Below are 19372 nucleotides of genomic sequence, written 5' to 3' on the forward strand. Positions count from 1 at the left end.
AATACAAGCCCCTTCATATGTGTCATTCAGTTTGTAGTGATTACATGTAGTTTTACTTTTTCTTTTTAAATGTGTAAATGTTTCAAAATGTATGCCATTTGCTTTAAATATATTATTTCTATTTATAGCTCTGAACAATGGTAGCTATTTTAGGGCTGGACAGTTGATAGCTATGTCAATTGTTCATGGAGGGCCCCCCCCGCACTTCATTTCACCACTAACACTGGATGCAGTGATGTATGGCCCAGAGAAAGTGAGTGTCTCTGTGGAGGATGTATCTGATGCTGATATTCGCAGGAAAATCAGTGAGGTATGACATCTGTGTTTTATGAGGACATTTTCAATATTGGTAAAGTCAATGTAGATAATAGTGCTGGATGATAAGATAAAAATATTACACATTTGCACAATTCATTATATTTTTCACAATATTTGGACATGCTAACTATCTAAATCTACTTGTACTGCTCAAGTATGGATTTGTCTTTGATTCAGCGGCGAAGGCCCAGCCACTGTGATCCGAGGATGGCTTTTTGGGGTTTGAATCCCAGATCATGCTTCTCGCCATCAGCAGCGGGAGTCAAAGAGAGCACAGTTGGTTTTGCTTTCTCATAAGTCGGTTGATGGCGCTTCCTCCCCACATCGGTCTGTTAGCTGATGTATGGGAGCTAGGAATCCCGTGCTTTCCTTCGAATTCCTTGGCTGAATCAGCAGCAGTTGAAAAAGAGATGGGGTCTGACTATCCATGTATCGGAGGAGGCATGTGCTAGTCTTCACCCTTCCAGTGTTGGGGACTAAATACACTCTCTGTAATTAAATGTGAATGTGATCATTTTTTAAGCACTTATGTCCAAAATATGCTCAGAAAGGAATATTGTGAATCACAGTGACAAAATTTATTACAATATTATACATTGGTTTGATAGACACTGTTTAATAAATATGGGAAGAATCACCTACTAGAAGCAGGGAAAATGACAGTTTTCATGGAACCCTTAATATGGTCAACAATTCTGCTTTGTACAGTCATTTTCAAATTTGTCAAATTGCTTGTTTTTTACATTTTCTAAGAGAAAATGACTTATCACATCAACAAAAAACACTTCAACATAGCAATTTATGTTAATTTAAGCCTGTTTATTTGTCCATGTTCAAATTGGATGATATGTGAACTTGCTTACACATGAAATTTGACCAGGGTTACCCAAACTTCGGCTTTTTGTAGACAATGATTATACTAACACAGTTTTCAAGTAGGCACACCTTGTATGTGTTAGGGACCCTGAGGTTTGGTTTGATAACCACTGCAGTGAATGTACAATCTTGACATATTACTAACTTGTTTTATGCATGTTTGTACAACAGATCATGAATGCGGATAGTGAGGCACATTTGCAGGACAGCATCAGCAAAGCCCTTGATGTTTTGTCTATAGCTGGATATTCCAGGGCCATAACCATGCTGAACTGTAAAGGAGTTGCTGAGGACCTTGCTAAATGGTTTGTTTTGCAACGAACTAGGGCTGCATATGAAAGGTAAGAGTTGTAAGTAGCTTTTTACACCATAGCCACATTATTTTATTATTGTTTAATATATTGTTATCTGGGCACACACTTTACTCAAACTTTCAAACCCTGTATAAAGAATTGAAAGGGTTAATTCTGAATAAGATTTTCATTTATATAGTGAGCAATGAGGGCATTAGCAGAGAATACTAAATAAATGTAAAAAATAACACTAATAAAACTATTTTTAGTTGCCATTTAACTAAGGTTGAGCACTGCCACGTTGAATGTCTGTTCTGCAGTGGTATGATCCACAGTAGAGATTCTCTGACAGACTGTTGTGTACTTTGGGCTGTCATGCCTTTGACCCTCCGCCAACTATTGTGCACTGCTCCCCCTCTTCTGGAGCTCTGGCTTTGCACTCCATTCCAGCACAAAAAAGCATGTACAAAAACAAATCTAAATGGAGATTGGAGAGTAAACAACCTTTCTAACTAACCCTGTTGATGCATCTCCAGCCACGACAGGTGCTGCTCCTGTTTAGTTTTTCTCCTGCTGTAACCACTCAACCCGCATCAGATATTTTCCTCTGAGGGAGGACCTTTGGATGATGTGGTTTCCACCGATGTTACTGACTTGTTTTGCTTTGAGTAGCGATGTAGGGGCAGCCACTCCCTCATTTTCACCCTGTCTTATGTGCTCCTCTGTTGGACACGCAGCCTGGTGCCAGCCCTAACGAAATACATGAAAATGTATTTGGCTCTCATTCATTCTTAAACACCATCTAATGAATTCCAATTGGCTGCAGTAGGTGGCACTCCAACTATAAAAGGGGGCAGAAGGAGGGGTCTTTTCCAGTAGTTGCGTTTGTGCCAGCAGTTTCCCACCACCCAGACCGACCCAGCCTACCCATCCGTGTAGAGTTTCTGTGTGTTAACCCTGACGTGTATATGACCCTTAGACAATTGTTAATAAGTAGGGGACTTTTTTATTTATTTATTTATTTTTTTAAACATATTTTCTCCTGTTTTTGGAGTAGGGAGGCAGGGAAGTTATTGTAATTTTGTTTTTGAAATGGGTGAGTTGGTTCATTTTGTATTTTATTTGTTTTGTCTACTTGTTTACCACCACTGAATAGCTGACACAAATTTTCATCAGAAAATATGTTTTATCAAAAGTGTAAAGAAATAAGTAATCATTTTGACATGTAAATAGAATCTGTCTTGTTCTGGTGGTTGGATGGCATAGGCCTCTTTTTTTTGTTTATGTATGGTACTTATTTTTCCCTAGGCATTTTGAGGTTGTAACAATGTGCAGTTGCATAGACCTTTATGTGAATACTTTGGCCCCATAATTGGTTATAAGTCCTGCTCTATGCTTTTCCCTGATTATTATTATTTTTTTTAATATTTGGGGTTAGGGGGAGTGTTATATTACGTATATGCACTTGGACAGTACATGTCAGCAAAATTTGTCACCAGCTGGACTGCTGGTGGCCCACCCTCAAAGCAAGGAGTTTCGCATCAGGTTGCTAAGGTCATTACTGTGACTTGTAAGACAACTGGTTCTACACCCACTGGTAATGTGGCATGTGATTCAACTAGGGGCGCCAGCCTCATGGACTGCACTTGGAGGGGTACTGCATTCTGGCATTATTCAGCATTGACTTGGTTAGCTCCCTCTTTTTCATTACATTTTACAGTATGAACATGGCATTGAATACAAGCCTGTGTGCTTCAGTCCTGTCAGCTCAGACAACTGAGGTGTCAGATGCACCTTTATAGTGTGGGCTATGTCTCACACAATTTTGTTGGTATTTGTCTTGATCCATGCAATGTGCCAGAAAATATCCATATGCCCTCTGACTGTGATGTGGCATTCACAGAACCACAGTTTCATTCATAAATAATATTTTGAGCTGTTCAATGTTATGTGCAGGAACTTCAGCCTGCAGAGGGCTCTCACGAGAAATGCGTAACCCTTTACGGCACATATCTCACAGGTGGATGGATGGTTGTCTAGATATAAGAAGAATCTAGCTCAGTATTCCTGGAATGGACATTATATGAGAGAGCGAGACATGAGCGGCCGTACATCCGTTAATACTGGACTGAGTTTACACAGTAGAAAGAACAGAAACAGACCTGAGGACACAAATTAGAGCAGTAAATATTTGTTGCCCTTTCTTCATGTGTTTGCCGTGTTACTGAGAAGTTTTGTTTATGAAAGTGTTATAATCAGGTTTTGGAGTTACAGTGAGCTAGGGTTTGTGGCTGCTAACTTTAGCTGGATTAGCCTCACTTTTTTGTGTTTCTTGTAATAATTGCTACTCTGTCGTAACAGCTAGAGTGCCACCAAAGTTACATTTTATGGTTGTGATAACATGGTCCAGAGCAATATATGGGTTTTATCATGCAGTCAGTTTTCTATGACACATTCGCCCGGCTCAACATTAGCTGAAGCCCAGAAAGCCATTTGTGACTTGTGTAAACATCACTCAGTAAGTGAGCGAGAGAGAGAGGTGTGTGTGTGTGTGTGTGTGTCTTTGAGAGGGAGAGACAGGTGTGTGCTAGAAAATCCTTTTAAAGCTAATCTTAAATAACTAATACCTTGTATATTTTGTTCAGTCGGAGTCCAAAAAGCATGAATTAATACAATTTAAAGAACAAAATACCTTTGTAAGACAAATACATGAATGTGTCATGTTTTTTTTCCTGAAACAATGCTTATGTATTTTCAGCTTTACACAGGGCCTAGCATCCCTTGGTGTACTAGACCAGCTCAAGAAACATCCCACACAAATGAGGCCGATATTCATCAAGAAAGAACAAAACCTGACTGCTGAAACCCTGGAGGACATGTTCAGTGTAAGGCTTTCAGAAAGTGGTAGCAACCACTACGATGCAGAGTGCAGAGTTGTTGGCTACTGGAGAGACTTCCTCCAGGATTGTGAGTGTAAGTATTTTTGTGTAAAAGCCTATACAGGGAATTAGTTTTCCGGTGGGGAGGTGAAATAATATATTATTACTACAAGACATCTGTAAAACTAAGGCTGATTTGCTTGGGATAAGAAATCTCTGCAGAAATTACTGAGATGGGAGTGGCTGCTTGATCTCTGCTCTGCCATCACCTCTTAAAAAAACCCCTTTTTAATCAATTTTATAAACCATTTATAGTGATATTTCGGTTTGGAATGTAGCAGCTACACTACTCGCCAACAGTATTGGATCAGTGAGGCCAATCCCATTGAATATTGATTAAATTTATTTTGAGAACATTAACTACTAAACTCTGCATTGGCAGAGAGGATTTGGCAAATGTTTCATGAGCACAACCCACATACTCAGATCTACTGCTCATCCCACAGATGCATGTTCCTTACAATTGTGGCACCATTTTAAATTAACAGGCTCCAACTGTATAAGATATATTGCCAAGTAGCATTGTTACAACAAAAAAATTATCTACAAAACAAATTTCCTTACTTTTTGTGCTATGTTTATTTGTATTTCCTCAGTGAACCTGACATGTGTGTCTTTGGAGGACATTCTGGTTTTCACCACTGGAACAAACCATGTTCCTGCTCTTGGATTCAGTCCACAGCCATCAGTAGAATTTCTTGAGAATTGCCAAGAGTGCACTCTTCCAATGGCGACTACCTGCAACAATGTAATCCGACTTCCAACATACCCAGAAAATTATGATAGTTTGTGTCAGAAAATGTCTTTTGGGATTAAAAATTCCCCTGGGTTTGGCTTTGCCTGATTCATGTCCTCTAGAACTTCTGATCACAGGACCTCTGTAGACTGAAGGTTTTTGTTTGGTGGACAGTCCCTTTTACACTGATGTATTGCATAGACAGTGGCTGTGCCATTTGATTTAAAATTTCTTTTAAAGTGTTCTGTGTTCTGCCAGAAATTATTCTGTTCTGTGATTGTGAAAAGTGAAGCGAATGTGCAGCACGGCAAATGGCTCGGCTCCTGGACCGTTAATAAATCTTTTTTTCCCCTCTCCTCTTGCCCCAAAAGCACTTGTAAACACACATTTTGATGTAAAAAAACAAATTGTTAGACAATACTGGTGAGTTTTTTTTATTATTATTGATTGTACATAAGACAATTTGAAAAAACATTCGAAAAATTTACAAGGTTTTTCCACACAAAAAAAGTAAAATAAAACCAGTACCACATACTGCAAAGTTTTGCAAGATTTCCAAATAAAAATTCTGGAAAACGAAATCAGATTGACAGTCTTCATTGCTGTGATTTATTGAAATCTTCAGTTGATGACTGTCTGTTAGAACTTTCCCTCATCTTAATTGAGCTTGAATGTATGCTCTAACTTGAAGGTAGTGCTCAATTCCACAGTTTCCATCGTCAGCCATGGGATCGACTCTCTCTCTCAAATGAGATATTTTTTCTTTGTATTTCTTTGATATTTATCTTTGTAATGGTATGTAAGCACCCGATTCAGTTCAGCCCACAGTCTTTCTATGCGCTGATTGTGCACGCTCCTCCCCACAATGAAACTTCCCCTTCCAGCACCTTGTTGTTGTACCATAAATCTTGCAACCTCTATGTTTTCAAGTCCTGCATCTGACCTCACTCGGCAAGGCATACCAAAATCATTTACCCCCTCCTGAAAAAGCTCAAGAACAGTTCCAGAATTATTGTTGTCACAACACTTCAGATATATTATGCACCTGCTAAATCCATCTACACAGCCATGGTAGTAAAATTTCCAGCTGGAGATTCGCATCAATGTGCCTGTAAAAATAAAGGGGAAAAAAAAAGTAACGCCATAAGTGTAAGACCAGAAGCACACAATATTCCTTTATGGGTTAAGTATGCATTTTCATATGGTGAACTCACCAGAGCTGGTTTGGAACTGAGATGTTGTATATCCTTCGATGTATTGCTTGCCTGTGCCGCACTGCTCTTCCAACCGGATCAAGAATTCTGAGCCTCTCACGTACTCTTCTTCTTTGTACCTTTAAGCCTCGGCTGCCTAAACTCCCACAGATATAGGTTTCTCCAACGTTTGGAGTGGAAGTCAGCACTTCTCTTATAACTGAGTCTAACTCTTCGTCCGTCAAAGCAGTAAACTGCTGGTAAGGCAGGAGGCCAAGTCTTAGCCTATGATTATACAAGTTGCGTGTACTTATAAAGAATAAAGATGCAATCGAGGTCCAACTAAATCCAAATTCTTTAAGTACTTCAATTTGACATCCTTGCACATCATACCTGAACACACAAAGATGAAACAATGAAACTGTTAACTGATGCTGAAATAAACTATAAACACTGTGGTGATTGACAGAATAAAGTTAAATTACACAGTGAGTTTTTTCCAAGCAAAGAGTATAGATCTATATCTATGTGTATAGAAAAAATAAATATAAAACATAATGAACAAAGCACAGCTAGCTGTTTACCTTGGCCTTCCAACTTCCCCCGATCTGACGACAGCAGGATGAATGCCAGCACACCCCGAATGTCCTCCTCTTTGGTTCAATGAGTGTATGTTTTCCAAAAGATCTTCAAGCAAAAGATTAATTTCTACATATAGCTGGTTTAGCAATGTGGAGAGTTCAGCAGAGTTTGAGTCTTGATCAGAATTAGACAATGAAACAATGAATGAAAAGATTATGCCTTTATGCCCCTCAAGACGTCGAGATAAAATTTCAAGTACAGAAATACCTAGTGAAACGAATGTAATTCTGTTAAGAGTCCCTAGTAATTCTCCAAAATAATCAATCAGTTCCTGAGAAGTCATTAGCAATAGCCCTTCTGCCTAGAGGAAATGGACGATAAGGATGTTTAACCTTTGCTGTTACAAAATAAAAGTCCTGATAATCATTTTGAGAAAAGTGCGCATTAAAGCTTAACAAAGACTCTTAGCAAATAAGTATTTTATAAAATGTACGATTAAAGGTAAAATTATTATTTTTAAATTATATTTAAACATCAATACTTTATGTTCTTAATTGACACATTATTCATTTTAATTATGGTTTAGCATCGCAAAACTTTTGAGATTTGCCAGTGTAGAATTTACATGGTTTTCATATGGCAACAGATTTTTAGATACATTTTTTCCTCATAGGAATCAATATAGTAAAAATTTAGTCTTCAAATAAAATGTTACAAATACATCCGAACACCCACATGAGATACAATATCAAAACCCACAAATATATATATATACACACACACACGAGAAAACCAATGTATGTATTGAGAATCCGATTTATGCCACAAACCAATATATGCGCCCACAAACCGATATATGCCCACAAACCGATATACACAAACAAATATATATGCCCACAAACCGATATAAACAAACCAATATATGCGCCCACAAACCGATATACACAAACCAATATAAATGCCCACAAACCAATATACGCGCTTACAAACCGATATATGCCCACAAACCAATATAAACAAGCCAATATATGCGCCCACAAACCGATATATGCCCACAAACCGATATACACAAACCAATATAAATGCCCACAAACCAATATACGCGCTTACAAACCGATATATGCCCACAAACCGATATACATGCACACAAACCAATATAAACAAGCCAATATATGCGCCCACAAACCGATATATGCCCACAAACCGATATACATGCACACAAACCAATATAAACAAGCCAATATATGCGCCCACAAACCGATATATGCCCACAAACCGATATACACAAACCAATATAAATGCCCACAAACCAATATATGCGCTTACAAACCGATATACATGCACACAAACCAATATAAACAAGCCAATATATGCCCACAAACCGATATACACAAACCAATATACGCGCCCACAAACCGATATAAACAAACCAATATATGCGCCCACAAACCGATATAAACAAACCAATATATGCGTCCACAAACCGATATAAACAAACCAATATATGCGCCCACAAACCGATATACACAAACCAATATAAATGCCCACAAACCGATATATGCCCACAAACTGATATAAACAAGCCAATATACACGCCCACACACCGATATACGCGCCCACAAACCGATATATGCCCACAAACTGATATAAACAAACCAATATACATGCCCACAAACCGATATAAACAAACCAATTTACATGCCCACAAACCAATATATGCGCCCACAAACCGATATATGCCCACAAACCGATATACACAAACCAATATATATGTCCACAAACAGATATATACAAACCGATATATGCGCCCACAAACCGATATATGCCCACAAACCGATATAAACAAACCAATATATGCGCCCACAAACCGATATACACAAACCAATATATATGTCCACAAACAGATATAAACAAACCGATATATGCGCCCACAAACCGATATGAACAAACCAATATATGCACCCACAAACCGATATAAACAAACCAATATATGCACGCACAAACCAATATACATGCCCACAAACCAATATATGCCCACAAACCGATATAAACAAACCAATATATGCGCCCACAAACCAATATATGCCCACAAACCGATATAAACAAACCAATATATGCACCCACAAACCGATATATGCCCACAAACCGATATAAACAAACCAATATATGCACGCACAAACCAATATACATGCCAACAAACCAATATATGTGCCCACAAACCAATATATGCCCACAAATCGATATAAACAAACCAATATATGCGCCCACAAACCGATATATGCCCACAAACCGATATAAACAAACCAATATATGCGCCCACAAACTGATATAAACAAACTAATATATGCACCCACAAACCGATATATGCCCACAAACCGATATAAACAAAGCAATATATATGCCCACAAACCGGTATAAACAAACCAATATATGCGCCCACAAACTGATATAAACAAACTAATATATGCACCCACAAACCGATATATGCCCACAAACCGATATAAACAAACCAATATATGCACCCACAAACCGATATATGCCCACAAACCGATATAAACAAACCAATATATGCACGCACAAACCAATATACATGCCCACAAACCAATATATGCCCACAAACTGATATAAACAAACCAATATATGCACGCACAAACCAATATACATGCCCACAAACCAATATATGTGCCCACAAACCAATATATGTGCCCACAAACCAATATATGCCCACAAATCGATATAAACAAACCAATATATGCGCCCACAAACCGATATGAACAAACCAATATATGTGCCCACAAACCAACGTATATACCAACAAATCGATATACACGAACCAATATATACGCTGGAAAACCAATGTATGCACTGGTAATCTGATATATATACCCACAAACCAACATATATACCCACAAACCATTATATATGCCAAGAAACCAATATATATGCTCAAAAACAAATATATGTACTGAGAGTCCAATATATATACCAACAAACCAATACATACAAACCAATATATATGCTAGGAAACCAATGTATAAACTGACAATCCAATATATACTCACAAACCGATATATACAAACCAACAGTTTAAAACCAATGTATGTGCCATTAAACCAAGTAGTTTCTCCATAACCCAATATATATGTACAAAGTACATTATAATTATTTCCTGAACGGCTTCTCATATTTCTTTTTGTGCACGCATCAGTTTTCTTTTTGTGTGCGCATCAGCTTTCTTTTTGTGCGCGCATAAGTTTTCTTTTTGGGTGCGCATCAGTTTTCTTTGTGTGCGTGCATCAGTCTTTGTGCGTGCATTGGTTTTTGTGTGCATCAGTTTTGTTTTGTGCGTGCATCGGTTTTTGTGTGCGCATCAGTTTTCTCTTTGTGTGTGCATCAGTTTGTGTGCGCATTAGTCTTTGTGTGTGCATCAGTCTTTGTACGTGCATCAGTTTTCTATTTGTGTGCGTATCAGTCTTTGTGTGTGCATCGGTTTTTGTGCATGCATCAGTTTTCTTTTTGTGTGCGCATCAGTCTTTGTGCGTGCATCGGTTTTCTTTTTGTGTGCGCATCAGTCTTTGTGCGTGCATCGATTTTTGTGCATGCATCAGTATTTTTTTTGTGCGCGCATCAGTTTACTTTTTGTGCGTGCATCGGTTTTTGTGCATGCATCAGTTTTCTTTTTGTGAGTTTGCCCTTCAGGGCCACTGTAATCAGCGGCCTCTCTGGGGCAAATATTCTCCGCCTGTCATGAAACCCCCCGATGACGTCACTGCATCCTCTCTCTGGAGCCCAACCCTTCCTGTGGAGCCTGTCCAGTCCAAACCGGAGTTTACCCACGAAAGTAAAAGGGCTGTTGTTTGACGATCAGTAACAAAAAGAAAACAGGTAAATTTAACATTTTATTACTGACCTGAGGATTAAACGTGTGTGTGTGTGTGTGTGTGAAGACGATAATAGGAAATCCGGTCCATACCGGAGTTTAAAACGAAAGTAAAAGGGCTGCTGTGTGTGAAAATCAGGAACAGAGAGAAAAAACTAGTAAATTTAACATTTTACTACTGACCTGAGGATTAAACATCTCTCTATCTCTCTCTTCCTCGGTGTGTGTGTGTGAATACGATGAAAAGCTAGGAGTAAATGAAAAAATTATGAGGAACTTTTGCCCTAAAGATTAGTTTTTCTCTGTGTGTGAAGCAGTATAAAGAATTTTAATTTAATCTCAGGATTAGATATCTCTCTCTCTCTCTCTCTCAGAGAGAGAATCATAAACAATACAAAGTTGGCTTCTTATTCGCCAGCCCCTTATTCGGATTTTCTGTTCCACCTTAAATAGCGCAGTAATTGCATTCTACCGCAACTAGATGGAAACATATGAATATGACTTCCATGCCGTTTTTGGCCTAATTGATTAGACATTGTCTCTTTATTTTCAAAGTGTCTCTAACATTTGAAAGACACATTAAAATATAATTTTACAGACTGTTAGTATCCTAAAGATTAAACAAATTTTTTTTACTGTGGAATTCTTTTGTAATGGCCCTGTAAACATAGCATGCCACATAAAAAATAATAATAATAATGAATATCCACAGTAAAATTTTTAAATGTTAAGAAGGTACAGCAGCATCTTTACTGAAGAAGGAGACTAAAGAAAGACAATCTTAGATCCTCACAAACTTTTACTGCTGCACTATTGAGATCTTCCTGAACAACTGTGTTACAGTGGTCCCTCATCACATCACTGGCATACAGCTCCCTGTCGTCAGTAACATTCAGCACCAGTGCTATGTTTACAGAAGACACAGTATAATCAGGGACCCCTCCCACCAAATGCTTTAGCCTGCATTTGTGGATTGTCAATTGTGTTACAGACAATGATTTCTGGAAGTGTTACTGAGCCCATGCAGTTATTTCCAGTACAGAATCAGGCCTCTTTAATGCAGTGTGGCCTGAGAGTCCCAAGATCATGAGAATCCAACACTGACTGTCTGTCTTGTCCCTTTCAAACAGGAATTTCTGCAGATTCTCTGAATCTTTTGATGATATACTGAAGATGGTGGGATCTTTGAAATTTTATTTTGAGGAACATTTTTCTGAAGCTGTTCCACAATGTTAACATGCAGATTAGTGAACATCTGACCATCTTTGATTCTGAGAGACTCATGTGGCTTAATTGCAAGTTGCTCCTCCAGCTGTTGTATTATAAGTACCACTTACTTTACCCTTTACTTACTTTTATTGCCCCGTCTCAACTTCTCTGAGATATGTTTTTGCCATCAAGTCCTAAATGAGTTAACATTTGTTCATGAAATGGTAAATTGTATCTTTCAATATCTGTTATGTGTTCTATGTTCTACTGTGAATAAAATGTGGGTCTGTGAGATTTGCAGATTATTGCATTTTATTTTTATTTATATTTTACGCAACACCCTACATTTTTTGGAATTTTTGGTTGTGCTTCATGCACATTTACACTGTTCTATTTTTGCACTGTTGCAACTATTTTCACTACTAGTAGATGCTGACTGCATTTTGTTGCCTTGGTTGTACTGAGCAATGACAATGAATTAATACATTTGAATATTTCTATCTCTCTATTGAAGTGAATTATATGCACATATGATATTAAGTGCAGCACTAAGCAATTTTTTCCTGTTCTGAGTTCATACATATGGGGTATATCTGCATGAGAATAGAGTATTTGGAGTAAGTTCATTTCCTGAAATTTAGAGGACAGGAAGCTATAATTCTTTTTCATTCTTCACAGTCCCAGAGCAGTGAGAAATGTAAACAAGACCCTATACCATTACCTTACATAGAAACAAAATAACTTCTATAAGCTGAGGATGGGGGTTGAATGTCAGAGGTACATTGGCTGAATTCCTCGCAACAAGCAATCAACTGGTGCTTGTTTGATGCTGTTCTTTTCATTGTAATAATAATTTTATTTACAATGTAAGAATGGTGTCGGCGTAGAAGACTTTTTCATCGTGTTCTTCACAACAATGAAAATAAACAACATTATTTAACTTTTTGTCTATCTATCTGAGTTCCCTCAGTTGATATTAGCAGGATTTCGCAGCAGCGTTTGCAGGCTGCTAGCTGGTGTCAGCTTCCCTTGGGCGTCATTAACGTCATTAATAATTGGGCGTCATTGGCAGACAGACACCAGCGGCCCAAAAATGGGCTTCCCTGGTCAGCCAGCCCAGTCACTGTCATTGGTGACAGTAGGCAATTAACCCCCCAAGGAGCAATGAAGAAACCAGGCCCCACTTCCAGTCACAACATTTTTATAAGTGTGTGTTTCACTGAATTTTTGATGACAGAATTTTATTTGTGAATCACCTCTTACTGCATCTATCTCTGTTTTCCCATTCTTTTAGCAGATTATCAGATTGTTTACTAACAGGGTAAAGCGGTTCTTCTCTGGCTTCAGCTCTGAAATCAACCTTCTCCCACCTGAGATAACTGGATCTGACGTACAATCAGCCAGGAGAGTGCAGAAAGAGACTACTGTCTGATCAGACCTACAGACTACTCACACTCAGGTACAGAGAGGGAGAAAGAGACTGCTGTCTGATCCACACTGCAGAATACATAGAATAGGGAAGAGAAAGTTTAAAACCCTATAAACATGAGATTAAATACAGTGTTGACATGTGGAAGGAGAAATATTCTCCTCTGCTCCACAAGGAAACTCAGATGCTTCATTAAGACCCCAGAGCTGTCTAAACAGCCCAGTTCAGATCATTTCAGATGTTTCAGCTATTGTTCCTTTATCTGACAATGAACCACACACAGCTCACAAACATTCACACAAAAATTTCTAGAAATGTCCTCTTTATAACAAATAATTTGAAGGCTGATTTAGACAAATTTCACTGGTGAAAAATGTCAGCAGTTATTTAGATGTTATTAAGATTCATATTTATAGCAGCACAACAGGTATAGTTTACATAAACAAAATATATATATATACATGTCTACATCATACATACACATATAGCCTACATAAAACATAAAAAAATGACAACCACTGCAAATTTTTTTCCTCACAGTTTACAATTAAAACTTCACAGAGATTTTGTCTTCTCTGATTCTTTTCCCACAGTCACTTAGCAGTGTGGTCACGTGGCAAAGAAGCAGGTCCTGATTAGTTGTCTTGTCTGTATTCAAAGCACAGACTGGCTCACAGAATTATGTTAAGAGTTTGATATTTTGCAAAATTTGCATATTTATGTTATTTGGTTTTCTCTAAAGTTAAATTTTATAGACATTTAGAGATTAGTATGGTAGCCATAAATACATATAGCCTTTTATTATTTTATTAACCTATATACATTTCAGCACATTACACATTCATAAGGTAACTAGCTTTACATGAGGAATAGCCTAGTAAATATTATATTTTGAATACAAAATCCACACTGGCCTCCTTGGTAACTAAGGCAGTACCAAGCCTCACTGGCACTGTTAAATCATGCTCAATGCCACCAATTCCATGTGAACTATATGTAATATAATCACCGGCAACTGCAATAACACAAACAGCACCCCACTCGCCTGTCTTGCCCTGCAAGAACTAACAAACATTTACAGCATATTTCCCCAGCTACTCTGTGCTCTCTTTATCCACAAACACTGAAAAGACCTTTCAGCTAATTCTGAAAACTCCTTCATAGCTACCCTTAATTTTTTGGCCCCTGATGAAGTACTTTGCAAGCCGAGATGTAGGAGACTTGGCTACAAATCCTCTTACACCTGTCTTACATGTGCCTGCCACCAGTGATCCCTAACCTCAGCTGCCAGGTCTGCATGCTTTAGTTTCTTCCTTTCAAAAGCTTCATGTACTGCATCCTCAAATAGAATTGTTAATTCTAAGTAATAAACTGTTTACTTTCAGAGTACATCACCATGTCTGGCCTCACCGTAGTTAACGCAATACATTCTGGGACCTGTACTTTTTTACCTACATCCGCCAGAATTTACCCATATTTAAAACCTGCACATGCTCCTGACCATTTTCCCCCTCATGCACAAACCTAACCATTCAATTACAACAACCACTTGGCTATGTATTTACCTCTAGGCTTTTGCTTTCCAGTAAATGCATAATACCGTAAGCACCTGATTATGTCTCCATGTATGACGACTTTGCAACAAACTAACCTTACTAGCTGATAGAATATGCTTCAGCATACCAAACCCCACACACAGCTAGAGTCTTCACCTACCCTCTCTCCAAGATTTTGTGGACTTGGAAGGATGTTGTAAGTTTCTCCCAGCAAAAACTTTATACGACTCGACAAAAAGTGATTTCCCACTTCTCTAGGTCTTCCCAACGAAACCAGTGGCCTTGTTTTGTTCTGTGACACTGCTGTTGTGGACCTTGCCTCCTCTTCCTGCCCGTGAATAAAACTCGTTATTTGCATTCATTCTTATGATGTGGCATTTTACCAAGTGCTTTCCACGAATCACTTGATACCTGCTATTCCACATTGCACTTTGCCAATCACATCCCTTAACCCTAATGAGCTCCTAGCTAAGTGCACTGCCACTCGTGGATTCCACTTCCTTCCTGTTTTTGTGATTGGCACTGCTGATTGTACCACTGCATCATTAGACCCTAACAAAATCATTTGCAACTCACCTTAGCACATTTAATTTCCTCAACTAAACTTGTGAGTTGACAACTTGTGAGTGAGCCCTCACATCCAGACTCCGTAACAGCTTCTTCCCACATGCTGTCAGACTCCTAAACACCTAGAGACTGAGACTGGACTGAAGAAGCACACACACACACACACACACACACAAACAAACACACTTCTTCATGCAAACACTGGTCTGTTGGACGGAAAATGAGTGTACTGTTTACGTCATGGTTACATCCAGTTACCGTTTACAGCACAAATACACTTTAAATTGCAGTGTCTCTCTCCCTCACCCCCTCCGTACTTATGGTTTTGAATTGTCTTGTATTGCATTGTATTGTATTGTACTGTATGGACATTGTTTTGTATTTTCTTAGCCATATCTTTTGCACTTTAATGTGTATGCACTGTTTTATGTTGCACTAGCTTTGTACTAGTTGCACTTTAATGTTGTGTATTGTTTCATGTTCTATGTCTTTTGCACTTTAGTGTGTGTGCACTGTTTTATGTCTGCACTAGCTTTGCACTAGTTGCACTTTAATGTTGTGTATTGTCTTATGTAGCACCTTGGTCCTGGAGGAACGCTTTTTTATTTCACTGTGTACTTTAAACACTGTATACTGCTGAAATGACAATAAACTTCTTGAACTTGAACTCCAGTACCCCTCTCCCATACTGTGCCATACTATTATACACTGCGGCACCCCTAGTCATGTCCTTATGGCCTTGTTCATGACTCTTTCCATCCTCTCTACTTCTGTGATTGGACAATTATAAACTGTCAGAGACCATCAAATGTGAGGCAGTAAGCCAAACTGCAGGCCACGCAGTTTTAGCTTCCCTGGCAAACATGATCTATAAAATGCTGTTAATAGCCCTCGCCAGTTTGGTTTTTATGACCACAACTTGCTCTGCATCACTTAGAGCTATACTGTACCATCTGCCTAAACTCTTCACTGATCTCTCCCCAGCGTAGAAGGGATCAGCTCTCCATCCATCAAAAAATTCTTTAAATATTGATAAACTATTAGACTTACACAGTTTAACTTTCAGCAAAGACCATCTAAGATTATCATTTAACTTCCCCAGCAACCACCGTGGGCAAGGCACAGCAGTCATCAGGGTCTTCATGTTGTCCATGTATGCCCTAACTGGGGGCAGCCGAGAAGAGTCATGTAACCTCTCCCTGCCTATGAAACACTCAGTCGCTAATCACTACCTCCATTGCCATGGTGAATGCTAGTGGTGAAATGTGCATCCAACTGTTTTACCCATTTCCAAATTCCATTTTAGAAATTCTTTGTATTAACCCTCTGGAGTCTGAGGACTTTCAGCCACATCTGAGGTAATATGACACGCCTTGATACACTGTTTTTCCTAATACCTGTGGCTCACACGTTGACTCTTCATGAGATAGGTGTGAAACACAGGTGAGAAATCCCTTCCCTGCTGTCAAAGATAATGGCCCATTAGCCCCCACCCCACCCATCAGTGACACCAATGGTGGTATTTTAGTTATTTAGCAATGACACAGACTGCTTTGGAGAAACAAAACCATAAATATGAGCTTCAGATGACTATTTGAAAGCAGCAAAGAGTATCCAGACTTAACTACAAGCAGTTTTTTTTCTCCATCAGCTGAGCTGTGTGTCACCCCATTCCATCCACACACATACATATGCAACGTCTTTTCTTCTCATACTACCCTAGTTGCCTCTATGTTTATCTCATTTCTCGTAGTTAAAGACTTTCCAATGTCCGTAGCCATGTAATCCTCATGTGAATACACACCTGTTTTTCTCCATCAGCTGAGCTATGTGCCTCTGCATAATTACAAAACATTCATCGTCAGCTTTACGAATTCTATTGCTGAAATATACTTCTGAGCTAGCATAGCGTAGAACCTAATCAGCACCAAACATGCTGCAGAAAAGTGAGACAAACATATTTCATGTACAAACCGGATTCCAAAGAAGTTGGGACACTAAACAAATTGTGAATAAAAACTGAATGCAATGATGTGGAGATGGCAAATGTCAATATTTTATTTGTAATAGAACATAGATGTCAGATCAAAAGTTTAATCTGAGTAAATGTAACATTTTAAGGGAAAAATATGTTGATTCAAAATTTCACAGTGTCAACAAATCCCCAAAAAGTTGGGACATGTAGCAATAAGTGGCTGGAAAAAGGAATTTGAGCATATAACGAACATCTGGGAGACCAATTAACACTAATTAGGTCAATTGACAACACGATTGGGTATAAAAAGAGCTTCTCAGAGTGTCAGTGTCTCTCTGAAGCCAAGATGGTAAGAAGATCACCAATTCCACCATTGTTGCTCAGAAAGATGCAGCAATACTAGAATGGTGTTACCCAGCGTAAAATAGCAAAGAATTTTAAGTTATCATCATCAACCGTGTATAACATTCAGAGATTCAGAGAATCTGGAACAATTGGTGTGTGTAAGGGTCAAGGCCGTAAAACTCTACTGGATGCTCGTGATCTCTGGGCCCTTAAACATCACTGCACCTCAAAGGAATGCCACTGTCAAGGAAATAACAGAATGGGCTCAGGAATACTTCCAGAAAGTATTGTCAGTGAGCACAATCCACCGTGCCATCCGCCGTTGCCAGCTGAAACTCTACAGTGCAAAGAGGAAGCCATTTCTAAGCAAGCTCCACAAGCTCAGACATTTGCACTGGGCCAGGGGTCTTTTAAAATGGAGTGTGGCAAAATGGAAGACTGTCCTGTGGTCAGATGAGCCATGATTTGAAGTTCTTTATGGAACACTGGGATGCCATGTCATCCAGACCAGAGAGGACAAGGATAACCCGAGTTGTTATCAACGCTCCATTCAGAAGCCTGCATCACTGATGGTATGGGATTGCATGAGTGCTTGTGGCATGGGCAGCTTGCATGTCTGGAAAGGCACCATTAATGCAGAGAACTATGTTCAGGTTCTAGAACAACATATGCTTCCATCTAGACGTCATCTCTTTCAGGGAAGACCCTGCATTTTTCAACAGGATAATGCCAGACCACATTTTGCAGCAATCACAACATCATGGCTACGTAGGAGGAGGATCCGGGTACTGAAATGGCCAGCCTGCAGTCCAGATCTTTCACCTATACAGAACATTTGGCGCATCATAAAGAGGAAGGTGTGACAAAAAAGGCCCAAGGCGATTGAACAGTTAGAAGCCTGTATTAGACATGAATGGGAGAGCATTCCTATTTCTAAACTTGAGAAACTGGTCTCCTCTGTCCCCAGATGTCTGAGTGTTGTAAGAAGAAGGGGGGATGCCACACCGTGGTAAAAAATGGCTTTGTCCCAACTTTTTTGGGATTTGTTGACGACATGAAATTTTGAAACAACATATTGTTCCCTTAAAATACATTCTCTCAGTTTAAACTTTTGATCTGTGATTTGTGTTCTATTCTGAATAAAATATTAGACGTTGACACCTCCACATCATTGCATTCAGTTTTTATTCAGAATTTGTTTAGTGTCCCAACTTTTTTGGAATCCGGTTTGTATAATTAAATACATTTATTTAAATTAAATATACTAAGTAATAAAGTACTATGTTAATAATCACGCATTATTAGGTGCTGTTTGCTGATAATGATAGTCCCCTTCAGTTGTAAGTAATATTCTTTATTTATTATCTAAAATAATTGCTTGTAAGAAAAACCTGAGCCAAATGCAATAAAACATCTTTACAGTGTTTAGAAAGTTCAGGACGTTGATTTAAGAGATTATTCAACGTTAGTAGGT

At 38.7% G+C, this 19372-nt stretch overlaps 1 protein-coding gene and 1 long non-coding RNA gene across 5 annotated transcripts in view; one reads left to right on the forward strand and one right to left on the reverse strand.

Annotated features, from left to right (window-relative positions):
- Positions 1-5714: 5714 nt before the first annotated feature.
- LOC136699558 (uncharacterized) lies at positions 5715-7800 on the reverse strand. Its single transcript, XR_010803650.1, has 3 exons — positions 6940-7800; positions 6377-6748; positions 5715-6271 (listed from the first exon to the last, which is right to left on the reverse strand). It is a non-coding gene; the product is annotated as an uncharacterized lncRNA (long non-coding RNA).
- A 2942-nt stretch (positions 7801-10742) lies between these two features.
- Positions 10743-19372, forward strand: part of LOC136699557 (stonustoxin subunit alpha-like) — a 43885-nt gene continuing 35255 nt past the window's right edge. For 2 of the 4 annotated variants that reach the window (XM_066674350.1, XM_066674355.1), the window contains exons 1-2: positions 10745-10822; positions 13321-13485. The gene's annotated coding sequence lies outside the window, so the exon portion shown is untranslated. Of the gene's footprint in view, positions 10823-13320; positions 13486-19372 lie in introns of all 4 variants that reach the window. The other 2 variants (XM_066674351.1, XM_066674352.1) reach the window with 2 other exon arrangements.

This window comes from Hoplias malabaricus, chromosome 6 (assembly GCF_029633855.1).
Source record: "Hoplias malabaricus isolate fHopMal1 chromosome 6, fHopMal1.hap1, whole genome shotgun sequence".
NCBI classification, from domain to species: domain Eukaryota; kingdom Metazoa; phylum Chordata; class Actinopteri; order Characiformes; family Erythrinidae; genus Hoplias; species Hoplias malabaricus.